The following is a 12,783-nucleotide window of genomic DNA, read 5'->3' as shown; positions in this document are numbered from 1 at the left end:
TTTGGGAACTCCCTTCTGAAGCAGACTTTATCTTTTAGGTTGTTTTATATCAGGGATGAGGAGCCCTTTTCAGCCTGAAGGCCACCTTTCCTTCTGGCCAACCTTCCAAGGACCACATGGCAGTGGTGGGCAGGGCCAGAAGCAAAAGTGGGCAGAACAATGAATGTAAATCTTACCTTTGTACAGTAGGTTAATTTTGACACACCCTCACACATCCATCCAGGGAAGCCAGGGGCACTGTCAGAGTTCAAGGACACATTCTGGCCAAGTAAAAACACTCAAGGCAGGTGCAAAGCAGAGTTGGCAGGGGTTGTGGCTGGAGAGGAAGTGTGGCCTTGGGAGAGTCCTGAGGGCCAGATCGAAATGTTCGGAGGGTCAGATTGGTCCCCAGGGCTGAAGTTCCCCACCCTGGTTAAATAAATGCAACCCCCCAAACCATGCCATATTATATAACAGGAGTAGGGATGGAAGGATCTGTCAGTTTTAGGTCTCTCATTTTCTCCTTGTTCCAATCTTAAATTCAGTTCTCCACATTTCTGCAGCAATTTGCTATTTTTTTTTAAATAAAACAATCCTCATGTAAATTTCTTCAGCATTTTATTGCACATTTCTCCTAAGAAACCCAGTTTTGTATGCAGCTTTGGCTAATGTACACATTTTGTGCAAGCAATTTCTCCTAATACTATTCATTTTTTTAATGTTATTTTCACCCTTATCTTCATTTCTATGCACGCTTTCCTCTAACATATGTATTTTTGTAAGCATTGGTTGTTTGGAGAACTGCATTACAAAATTTGGATAAGTGCAAATTTTGAAGCATGGCTACGTTTTGGTTCTTACGTTGTTTTGGAAAGTGCGCATTTGATAAATTGGGTTTTAAATGTGAACTGAATCAAATTTATCTTCCATCTCTAAAGAGGAGGGAGGAACCTCAGGCCTGGGGACCAAATCTGACCCTCCAGGCCTCTTTGTCTGACCCTTGGAACTCTCCCCTCCCCGGACCACAACACAACTCTCATTGGTCCTGCTTCAGACTGTGAATGCCTTGGGCACTGTTTGCATGGAAAGGAAAGATATAAATCCAACAGGCAAACATGACCTCTGAACTCAGTGTACAGATGAACACATGTGGAGGCAGGTGCATTCTCAGTGGTGGCCCCCACTCTCTGGAACTCCCTCCCGTTCGATCTTCGCCATGCCCCTTCCCTAGATACATTTCGCCGAGCCTTGAAAACATGGCTCTTTGGACAGGCCTTTGGGATCCCCGGGGTGGGCTAATTTCTTTATATTGTTTTAAAACTGTCTATTGATGGCCCTAAACTGTTCTGTACTGCTGCTTTTAAAATGATTATTGTTGACTGCACTGTATTTTATTATGTATTTATATTGTATTTGAACTTTAATGTTGTACGTCGCCTAGAGTGGTTTCGGCCAGATAGGCGACACAAAAATTAAATTTATTATTTATTATTATTATTGTCAAGGCCCTGGTTTTCTGCCATTCTTTTTGAAGGCGGGTAGAAGCTTCCAGGAGCTGCGTTTGGTTCCAACCCTGTTGCAAAAACTCTCTTTCACAGACATCTTCATGTAATCCACGCCAGGAGAGGGCCTACCTGAATCACCTTACCAATGCACCCAAAACATCTAAGCCTTGCCCAGGATTTGGCAAACAATCACAGAGCTGCGGCTGTATAGAAGCACTTGGCAGGAAGAATCAACTTGGGCAGACTTGTTCAAAAAGCAAAATGATTTTGGGAGCCATTAGGAAAAATGGTCATGGGGATTCTGCCCTCTTTCTACAGGTTGTGTTCACTTTTTGCCTTCTTTCTCTTTTCTGCCTTGCGGTTATCTGCATTTTCTTTCCTGTCTCTCTAATTAGAAGATTACAGAGATGGATTCCTTTGAGTCTTCGAGACTGGGCTGTTGGGGGGGGTTATGTCAAGCATGTGAATGCATTAAGAGCTCTTCGTTTTATTACCAAAGAAATGAGTTAGGACCAATATAGTGAAAAGAAATAAATCTGGGCCGGGATGGTGAGTTATAGGGAAATGGGTGGTAAAATAAATAAATAAAGGAGACAAGCGATTGATCACTGCAATATCTTCTTTGCCAGCTGGCATTGGATGCTCAGCTGATGCAAAGTAAACCCAGCGACTGTCTGTGTTTCAATATGTTTCCTAGTGAGATCTGTAAGCATCACTCAATTCAGTGATGTGATGTTGTACGACAGAGGCATCTGACCAGGGCCCAGTTGTTGAAATCTGTCATTTAACTAGTACAGTTGTCTAGACATTTGTCTAAAGAGGAGCTGGTAGCAAAGAGGGAGGACTAAACAGGGACTGAGGCAGGGAACAGAAAGCAAAGAAAGGATGAAATCAGGGCCAGCCAGTAATGTAGCAGTAATTTCAGAAGTGCAGTTATCAAGATATGAATATCTGCAGCTCATTTTTTTTAAAAGGTACTGGTTATAACCTATCATCTTTTGTTTACTTTTCCCAAAAAGCTTAAATCAAGCCCATTAATGTTCAAATTCTGCCTATCTGCTGTGAAATCCCATCACGTACCCAGTACTTTGGAGTCTCAAGAAACGACCCAAGGTGATCTTGTGATGGAGAATGAAATCAAGGAGCATCCAAAAGAGGCACATGTTACCAAATTCTTCCAAGCTACACAGGAAGTGGATTGGACTGTGAAAGACCAACCCAAATTGTGTTTGCATTTTTACAAATTTGTAGGGCAGTACAATATCTCAGAGAGGAGGTCAGGTCTCCTGCTCCCCTGGTGCATTCATTATAGCTGCCCAATTTCCCCTGCTTTTTAACGTTTGATAGAACTATCTGTTGGCTATAGGTACATTCTTAAACCGCAAGGTTTCTTTGCCTATTAGTGAATATATATGTAATAGGGATGGGAGAGAATATCTGCAAAATTGGATTTATTACCAGAATTTGACAGTCTGCTATCTTTTTGGACCAGCACACTGATTTCTTGCAGTGGGCTGTGGTTGTAATTGGCACAGATTTTTTAAATAAATTCCCCAATTTTACATAATTATCTTTGCAATTTCCTCTAAATTGATGCATTCATAACAGTGTGTAGGTGTGATAAATAGGAAAAAATAAACCATGTGGAACACTGTGATCATTTACATAAGCATTTATGTTAAAAATTAAGCACTTTTTTCACAACAAAAAAAAGGGGGATTGAATTGTCAAGTGCCAAAGCAAGCGTGAACTAAAAAAAGGTGGATCAGGATGAACAAAGGACTATCGGAATACAAGCAGATTGGAACTAGGCAGCGAACCCCATCCCTAATATATAATGTTGCTCATCTTCATGATATTCACTGATACATTCATTTTCATGCACACTTTCCCCTAATATATCAATAATTGTAAACACTGCTTGATTGGAGAACCGCACCACAAAATTTGGATAAGCGCAAATTTCAAAGGATGGCTGAGTGAGAGAACTGAAAATGACAGATCCTTCTGTCTCTAATCCCAAACTTTTACCGTGTGATCTGCTGCAGCTATATTTGTTGCTGTTGAACTATGATTAACATTGCAGCTTGTTTTTAACTACTGCTGGTTTTGTTTATTGGGAAGAAGTATCCAGGGGTGAGCAACTGCCCCATCTGGAACGCAGCTAGCTGTGGTCAGGTGGAGGACAGAATTATAGCATTTTCTCTCTCTCCCTCTTCTGTTTATTTATTCCCTCCTTTCCCATTGACCATAATGGGCAGATGGAGAGAATCAGTTATGCCAGTTCCAGGGCTGGAACAGTGTTGGGGGCCTGTTTGGAAGCATCGAGGGGGGGGAATGAGCAGGCTTCAGATCCTATGGATCCATGACCTCTCCCAACCATGCCCACCATGGCCCTTGGTTCAGTCTCCATCACTGTTGGGATATCTCTACCTATGGAGCTTTCTACAGGTATCCTGGTGGGGGTGAGGGCATTTCACTTGTAAGTGGAGTCCAGCTGGTGGGCCTTCTCTGTTCTGGCAGACCAGCACTCCACCTGCAGGCTCAGAGGACTGAACACTGGGGAAAGGCCTGCAGCTCTGCATGCAGAAGGCCCCAGGCAGGGCTGGTGCTAAAGGGCAGTCAGGTCAGGCCTTGGCTGAGGGCCCCTGCTGCCCAGAGGGGCACCTGAAGGGCCCCTCATTAGGGTCAGAGAGTAGTTCTCCCCTTCCGCAATCCACGGCAGGGTCCCTGCCACAGATCGCAGGACAGAGCTTCCAGACCACCTTCCTGTTCATTTGCTCCACCTACCTCTTTCCTGTATTCTGCTGCTGCACATGATGCACACGGAGGACTGCCATAAACCAAGATGGCGGTGGAGGCTTCTTTAAGGGGTTGATGCCCCTACCACCATCTTGGTTGATGGCAGGCATGTGCGTGCACATAGTGTACCGCACATGCATGACATCAACCAAGATGGCGGCAGGGGCATCAGCCCATTAGAGATGTCTCCGCCGCCATCTTTGTTTATGGCAGCCCGGCTCATGCAGCATGCACAGCAGCAGAAGACAGGAGAGAGGTAGGTGGAACAGGCAGGAGCCACGTACCCGGCCCCAGGTTCAGCCCCTAGCATCCAATCCCTAGCGTCTCAAGGTGGGCTGGAGCTCGACGGACCAGTGATCTGTGTTGGTATAAGGCAGCTTCCTTTGTTCCTATGATTGGAGCCTTAATTTTGGTGGGGGGGTTTCTTGTTGCATTTTGTTTTGTTTTGATCTTTGCCTAAAATCAATGTACAAAAGGTGACTGAAACTGCAATCTGCCTTATGTACTTTTGCAGAAAGGTGGGGTATAAATTCAACAGCAGCACAGTTGAGTAGATAGTGCCTCTGAACCCTGATGCTTCTTGCTTCACTAAATGATCATTACGACACTGAAGCTCTAAATCCACGGCACATAGGAAGATTTAAGGAAGAACCGGAGCCCCACTGAGATCTCAGTGTCAGTTTAGAAACTGTCATACTAGAGCCAGCTGAAGGCTGTCGCTACTCCAGTGCTGCCAAAAACTCCTCAGACTCACATGCAAAGAACTGCTTAGTGCTGTTCCCACCTTTGCTCTGGGATAGCAAAATTGTGCAAGACGTGGGGCTAAGAAGTGGCGCCACAAGGGAAACAGGAGGAAGGCAAAGAGTGCTGGGAAGCAAATGCAGAGAGACCAAGAGAGTCAAAGGGAAGCCCTGGAGACAAGAAACTTTGCATTCTGCACACTGCAAAGCATGCTGCATTAATTGAACGGTGAGATAAGCAAATAATCCCCATTTGCATAAGCAGTTGTAAATGTATGTGGGTAAGTTCTGCTGCAATACATAGACAAGTGAGACTGTGCCTAGGGAAATGTAGGCCTTTGGACCTGAGCCCCTGCTCTATACCAGAGCAGCCCAAGGGCCACATTGCCCCTCTGGGCATCCTCTCTAAGACCACTTGACAGTGGTGGGAGGTGCAAAGGGCAAAACAGGCAGAGCAACAAATGTCAGTTTTACCTTTGTACAGTAGGGTGGTTTCTACACATGCATGTCCCTCCTCCATCCAGAGAAGCAAGAGGTTAGTATCCAAAGACACATTCCAGCCAAGCAAGAACCCTCTGGCTGGGAAGCAGGGGCAGTGAGGGGGTGGTCTGGAGGAGAGTTCCAAGGGCCAGACAGAGAGGCCTGGAGGGCCACATTTGGCTCCTGGGTCTGAGGTCCCCCATCCCTGACATAGACCCTTCCCAAGGCCCGGACATGAGATTATCATGCCTCAGACTGCCAAGCTATCGCCACCCCTCCCCACCTCCTCTTCCTCTCCTGCTGTCACCTGGGAAGGGCCATAGCTCAGTGGTAGAGCACCTGCTTTGCATGCAGAATGCCTCAGCCTCAATCCCCAGCAACTCCAGATCTTCAGTCCCCAGGATCTCTAGAGACCTTCATCTGAAACCCTGGAGAGCCACTGCCAGTCAGTGTAGACAGTACTGAGCTAGACAGACCAGTAGTCTGACTTGGTTTGATGCAGCTTCCAATGTCCTTATGTGCCTCCTTCCTCCTTATGCTTCCTCCTCTCTAATTCACCCAATCTGTGTCTCTCTCCTTCTCTTTCACCAAGCATTACTTGTCCAATGCTCCTCTGCTTACCCAGTTAGCCAGGCGCAAATGCTACCAAGTTTGCTCTGAGGAGAGGGTCCTTTCTCAGAGTGAAGCACTGCAGGCGAGATCATTCATGGAGTGCCTGCACAAACAAACACAATCACACACATCCCTGTGGCACTTTAAAACACAGTGTGTAAATATACACTTTAACATTTCCTTTAAAGTTTTAGGGAAATCTTAAGCTGTATTTTAAAGTGCTGCAAATTCGATTCAGTTTGCATTTCAAGTAGGATCAATCAAATTTGCACTTTCTGAAGCACTGTGAGCATTGAAAGACAGCCATCCTTGCAAATATGCTCAAATCCAAATTTTGCAATGCAGTTCTCTAACCAAAAATGTTTACAAACATGCATTTATTAGGGGAAAGTGTGCAAATAGAAGTGAAAATAACATACAAAAATGCATCACATTCAGATAAATGGCTTGCAAAAAGGTGTACATTAGTTGAAACTTCTCACAAAAATGTGTTCATTACAGAGAAATTTGCATTAAATGCTGAAGAATTTTCATGAGGATTTCTTTTAAAAAAAACAGGTCACAAATTGCTGCAGAAATGTGAACTGAATTTCAGACTGGAAAAATGAGACATTGAGAGAACTGAAATTGACAGATAACTTCCATCCCTGGGCGCAATCATTCTCTGATCATCTTCAGTGCTCAGTGTGAGCAGAAGGGTGGGCAGAGAGGAGATAGGTGTGGCAAGAGTAGGTGGGCAGGAAGGAAGGAGCAGCAGATAGGAAGTGACAGGCAATAGTGTTGGCCAACCAGAAAATTGCAGTGGTGGGTGGCCAACCCTGCAGGATGTGGGTGGAGGGAGAGGGCACAATCCACCACTGCTCCCCATCTTCCAACTGAGGGCTGTTTCTCATTCTGCCTCATGGAAGGGTTAGAATTCTTTCTCTTTTCTTTGAATATGTTATGAATACCTGGCCACATTTTCACCCTGTAACTGCTTTGAGGCTGTTTTATCTATAGTCTTCCCACAGAGATCCCAAGGAAATTTTGCTAGAGTGCCAAGTCCTTTCTCCCCCCCCTCCACCAACACACCATTGTAACAGTGTCATTCCCATAGTAAGAGCCTTGGCAATAGTATCGGCAAAGAGGCTTGAAACTGGTTTGATTTGGGAGCACTGCGCTTCATAACTTAAAATGTTTCCGATTCAAATGCTTAAAAAGTTCCACCATTTATTGGATAGTTTGAGAGGCTCCCCCTTTCTCTGTAGAGGATATTTTTCTCATCTAAATGGACTCCATTTTCTCTGAGCCAAAATCATGTATGCGGATTTGGAGCTTTTTTACAATGAAAACCAGGCTGCTATAGACGTGCTCAGAGATAATCTAGGTTGTCTAAAAAGCTGTCACTCTTTTTATCATTGTGTGCTGTAGGCACTTAACACTTCAAGGTAAGGACATCTGGTTTTAAGTCTGTTTTTCTTAGACCAGACAGTCAGACAAACTGATTTTGTCCTGCTTTCACCCTAATCTGACAACCACTGGAATGGATTGAACCATTCAGCGTGAGGATTCAAGGTTTTCTAATGCCAATGCTATATAGGAGCTCTGTCTTGTCAGAGGAGGAAACACTTGCAGGAGGTGAGGAATCATAAATAGAGTTCTCATATTCAGATACAAACATTTTCCAGTTTGAAAAAAAAATTGCACAAATCCAAACTCTTTCTGGGGTCAGCAGTCTGCACCCTAATGGATAGTAGTCCTACTATAACAGGAAGGGCTGCTCCAGATTAAATTGACTGAATATTAGAACCTGAACATTTTAAATGTAACGTGGTCTCTATACACAGGCCCAGCACAGGCAGTTGTCCAGGTCAGGCACTGGCTGAGGGCACCAGGAGCTTGGAAGGGCCCCTCACTGGCCCAACCCAGCCATGCCACAATGCACACTTTGAATGCTGTTCAGTAGTAAGGGAGTGGAGTCACTTTTGATTGTGGACAAAGCTCAGCTCCCATCCACCTGACCCTTGGTTGAGGGGGCATCATTGGCACCATGCCAAGACCCCTCCCCAAAGTCTAGCACTGGCTTTGTCTAAGTGTCAGCTGAGTCATGTGCACCAGCCCTAGGAGAAAACAATAAAACAGGCCTGGTATCAGCAGGTCTCAGAATGGATACCAGAAAAATCCACTTTCTGGATACCAGGAAGTGATAGGCAGTTGGGATCTGCCATTTTAATTACCCACAACACTCCAGAGCAATACTATGTTCAGGGAAATTAAAAGGGTAACTCCCAGCCATTGGGCACTGCCTGCCACTACCAGGTAAGCCTCTCAGAGCTCCTTGGAGACATGAACTGAAACCTGGAGATGGCCCTGCTATTAAGGTTATGAACAAAGTTTGGTTCACAGGTGCCAAATCCAAAGGATAATTATGTTCAGATCTACACATTGGTTGGGGGGCAGGTGCAGATCAGGTCAGCTTGCATAGGAATTCATAGAAATCAAATGCCTCAGGCACTCCCAATTTAAATATGGATTTTCATATGGATTTTCTTTTCTTTTTAAAAAATGCAGATTAATGTGGAAATGGGTGGGAATCGACTTATGAATGAGCATGTGCAGAACTGGCATGGACCTAAAATAGACTGATTCTTCCCTCCCTAATAACAAGGCACTGTCATATCAGGAGAAAAAAAATCAACTTCCTTCAGACAATGGCGGGTGTCACCAAAACATTAAATGAAATTTGAAGGTGTCTTTTCAGATTTGAAACAAACACTTCCCTATATAAGTGCTTCCTTTGTTGTGAAGACTGGCAACATGCAACATGGATGAAATTAAATCATAAGTACACCAGGCTGTAAAAATGAGATCGCAGAGCTTAGTTCTTCAGCATCTGAAACAAACTAATCCATTTGCTAAGAAATTCAGTAGCTCTATATTCATTCCATCTGATAGCTGCATTCCTAAATCTTTCAGAAAGAAGGTCTTAAACATTCAACACAGCCCGTTAGCCTAATTGCATATGAAAACTTCTAAGTCTCAGCAAATTTTGTTGAGAATCTTTGAGAAGTACAGAGTGTAGCTGCTTCTATAAACCTATGTGCCCCATTATTGTCATATCATTTTGAAGACCTTAATCCATTTTTTGAGGGGGGGGGAACAAACTGTTGTTTTGCACCAAATGTATAACTGTTCCAGGAAGCTGATTTTTAATTCATGGAATCATAGAACAGTAGAGTTGGAAAAACCCTGTAAGGCCATCAAGTCCACCCCCCCTGCTCAATGCAGGAATCCAACTTAAAGCATACCCAACAGATGATTGTCCAGCTGTCTCTTGAATGCCTCCAGAGTTAGAGAGCCCACCACCTCCCTAGGTCATTGGTTCCATTGTCATACTACGCTAATAGGAAGTTTTTCCTGATGTTCAGCTGAAATCTGATTTCCTGTGCATTTAAAGCAAGAATGGCTAAACTCTGGCCCTCCAGATGTTGCTGGGCTACAACACCTGCTCATCTTATAGTTTAGCCACCCCTTGTTTAAAAGAACACTTTTTGGGGGGAGTTAATATTGGTGCAGAATTGATAACAGTGCCTGTTCTTTCCTGGAATAGTTTCCTATCCATGTCCCCATCTACACTATACATTTAAAGCAGTATCATGCCATTTTAAACAGTGATGGTTTCCCTCAAAGCATTCTGGGAACTGTAGCTTGTTAAGGGTGCTGAGAGTTGTTAGGAATCCCCTACTCCCTTCACAGAGCTACAATTTCCAGAGTGGTTTAACCATCAATCCCTTTCCCCAGGGAATCCCCTTTTAAAGCCATCTAGATTGATGGCCATCATAATATATCATGGCAGCAAATGGCATAGTTTAACTATGTGCTGGGCTGGGCTGGGGGAGAAATTCAGTTCAGTTTGCATTTAAAGCCCAATCTATCAAATTTGCACTTTGAATGTTGTGACACAGTTTATGTTTTAAATGTTCCGACATATGCCTATGTATTTTATGAGAAAAATATTAGTTAATTATTTTGAGAGGATTTTTTATTTTTAGAAATTGCAGAATAACACAGAAACTGAATAGAAGAGAATTATGGGTAAAAACTTGTGAAAGAGCCATGGAGTGGAAATACACAGGTTTGCCCATCTGTACTAGTTTTATTTGTTTTAAGAATATATATGTTGGATTCAAAAAAATTTTAAAAATCAGGAGGGCTTTTAAATAAAACAGCAATGAATAAAAAAACAGAGAAAAGCAGCATAAAACAAAATCAAATGGAGGCCAGTCCCTTCGGGCAAATGGGCAAGTGGCCCTAACCATGGCTTCCCTTAGGGGTGGGTGAGGTACGCAGTCTCCTGGGGTGCCAAGCTGAGCTCAGTGGCGGTGTTTTTTAATTTACTGTCTGCAGTGAGCTAAGTCTCGGTAACCTTTTTTTCAAGGTTCTACAGGTTGTTTGGGTACTAAAGAAAGAAAGAAAATGATCTTTCTGCAGTTAGCTTAAATATGCTTCTTTTTCAGTTTCCACTTTGATAGCATTCTTGCCAGGTAAAAATCAGTGGAACACAGCTTTCCTTTGAGGCACTGTTACTGAGCACTTTACACTTCAAATACTATAAATATTATATGCCTGACCTATATAATAATATAATTAAGCCATAAGCTGTTGAGGTCAGCTTTCCCCCCCTTTTTTCTTTATAACTTTTCTTTGTTATATTTAAGGATAAAAATAATGGTTATTCTAAAATAAAGAATGCTTACCAAAAGATAGGAACTGCTACAATATAAAATCTATGATAGCTCAGGAGGGCATATTGGAGCTCAGGAAGGTGAGCTTGCAGCAGGAGACATTGTGTGTGTGTGCTGAATATAATAAAGAATATAGACCTACAACTCCATGAGAGTCATCCTTTGAGACTCAACCACACCACATGGCAGACACTTCATTGGGATCCTAGAACTGGGCCAGAGTGCACTGAAAGCAGAACAGCATATAAGAGGTAACTTGCTCTGGGCTCTTTTCATAGGCATTGCTGGGGAAAAGCCAGGGAGTAGAAGGGTCCTGCACAAGCCATAAAGCTTGGTAATGCTGCAAAGATGCAGGGCTGCCCAGAAGAGGGGACAACTGAAGTCATTTGCCCCAGGTCCCCACAAAGCAAGCTGCCTGTGACTCAGTCCCTGTGCATGCCATTGCCCCTTGCCCTGACCCTGTGAGAACATAGTGATATTTTGTTTAAAGTTTCCATAAAAAGAAGAAAGTATATACTAGAGTGTAAGATGACAATGAATCTCAACTTGTAATTGTGATATAATGGGACCTCTGCCTGGTTATGCTGAAGTAAATATTTTACATAGTTCTACATGAAACAGAATAGATTCTAATTTGAGGCTTAAACTGGCTGTAAAATGTTTCCTTGGGAGGCTGGAACAGAGGGACGTGCTTATTAGCTAGGCCTGGAGCCTAGATCAATCACAGTATGGTAAAATCTTTATTTATGTCTGGGCAGCAAGAGAGATAAGATTGGTGAGATAAACTTATGATTGGCCTAGGCCAAGTAGCCCCAGTTACAGAGTTTGTTGTAAGGAGAGAAGGAACAGGGAAGGCTTTAAGGAGGGATTCTGTGGCAGAGTAGGTGGCCTGTTCCTGACACAGAAAGAACTCCACATCTGCCAGGGAAAGAGTTCAAGTAGTGAGGGAGTGAACACAACCTAAGATTTCTAGGCAAGGTGCCACTGGAGAGTAACTTTCTGTGGTAATTACCACAGGGAAAGGTGTAGAAATGATGTGAGGCCAGGCCTCAAGGGAGGAATCCTTCTTGAGTGAGTAGTGGAGAAGGCCAGCAGCAGGCCAGAACCAGACCTGTGAGACTAAGCCCTAGGAAGTAGAAAGAAGCTGTGCCAGAAGAGGTTTGGAATTTGGAGGAGGTGTAAGGAGAAGCACAACTCTATCCCTGTTCCTTTATCCTCATTGAAGAAAAAGACACATCTCTATCACTTTGCTTGATCCCAGAGCAAGGATGAGCTGCAGGTGAGAATTCTTACATGTAGCCTATGCATGGAATTATTCTTGCATGTGCCCCCCCCCCAGCTTTGCACACACATGCATGGGTCCTTGCAGGTAGGCCTCCCAACATCACACCACACTAGGCCCCATAAACCCTCTGGGTAGCTCTGCAAATCTGACCACAGGTGGGGGGAGGCACCAAAGGTACTCCTCGCACAGGGCACTATTTATCCTGCCCCCAACAACCTCAGCCTGCCCTCAGCCAGCCACCACATCCCTGCCTTCTTTCTTAGAAGCAGCTTAGAGAGCGGCACTGCTTGTCAGCTTCTTCCTTCTTAATCTCAGTGTTGTCTTTGTAGAAGTCATCAGACAGGATGGGGGCAAAACTAGAATTTAATGGCTCTGCCTGCCATTGGCTCTGGCTCCACATACTGTTGGTTTCCCTGCCTTCCACCCCACCAGTCCTAATGGGCACCAGCTGCCACTGAACTACCCCACACTGGGGCTGCATTCACATTGTACATTTATTCCGCTATTATTCCATTTGAAACAGTCATGGCTTTCCCCAAAGAATCCTGGGAAGTGTACTTTGTGAAGAGTGCTGAGAGTTGTTAGGAGACCCCAATTCTCCTCGCAGACCTGCAGTTCTCAGAGGGGGAATCCCTGGAAAGAGGGATTGATTGTTA

Source organism: Rhineura floridana, chromosome 13, assembly GCF_030035675.1.
Source record: "Rhineura floridana isolate rRhiFlo1 chromosome 13, rRhiFlo1.hap2, whole genome shotgun sequence".
In the NCBI taxonomy this organism is placed as follows: domain Eukaryota; kingdom Metazoa; phylum Chordata; class Lepidosauria; order Squamata; family Rhineuridae; genus Rhineura; species Rhineura floridana.
Note: the sequence above shows the minus strand (reverse complement) of the source record.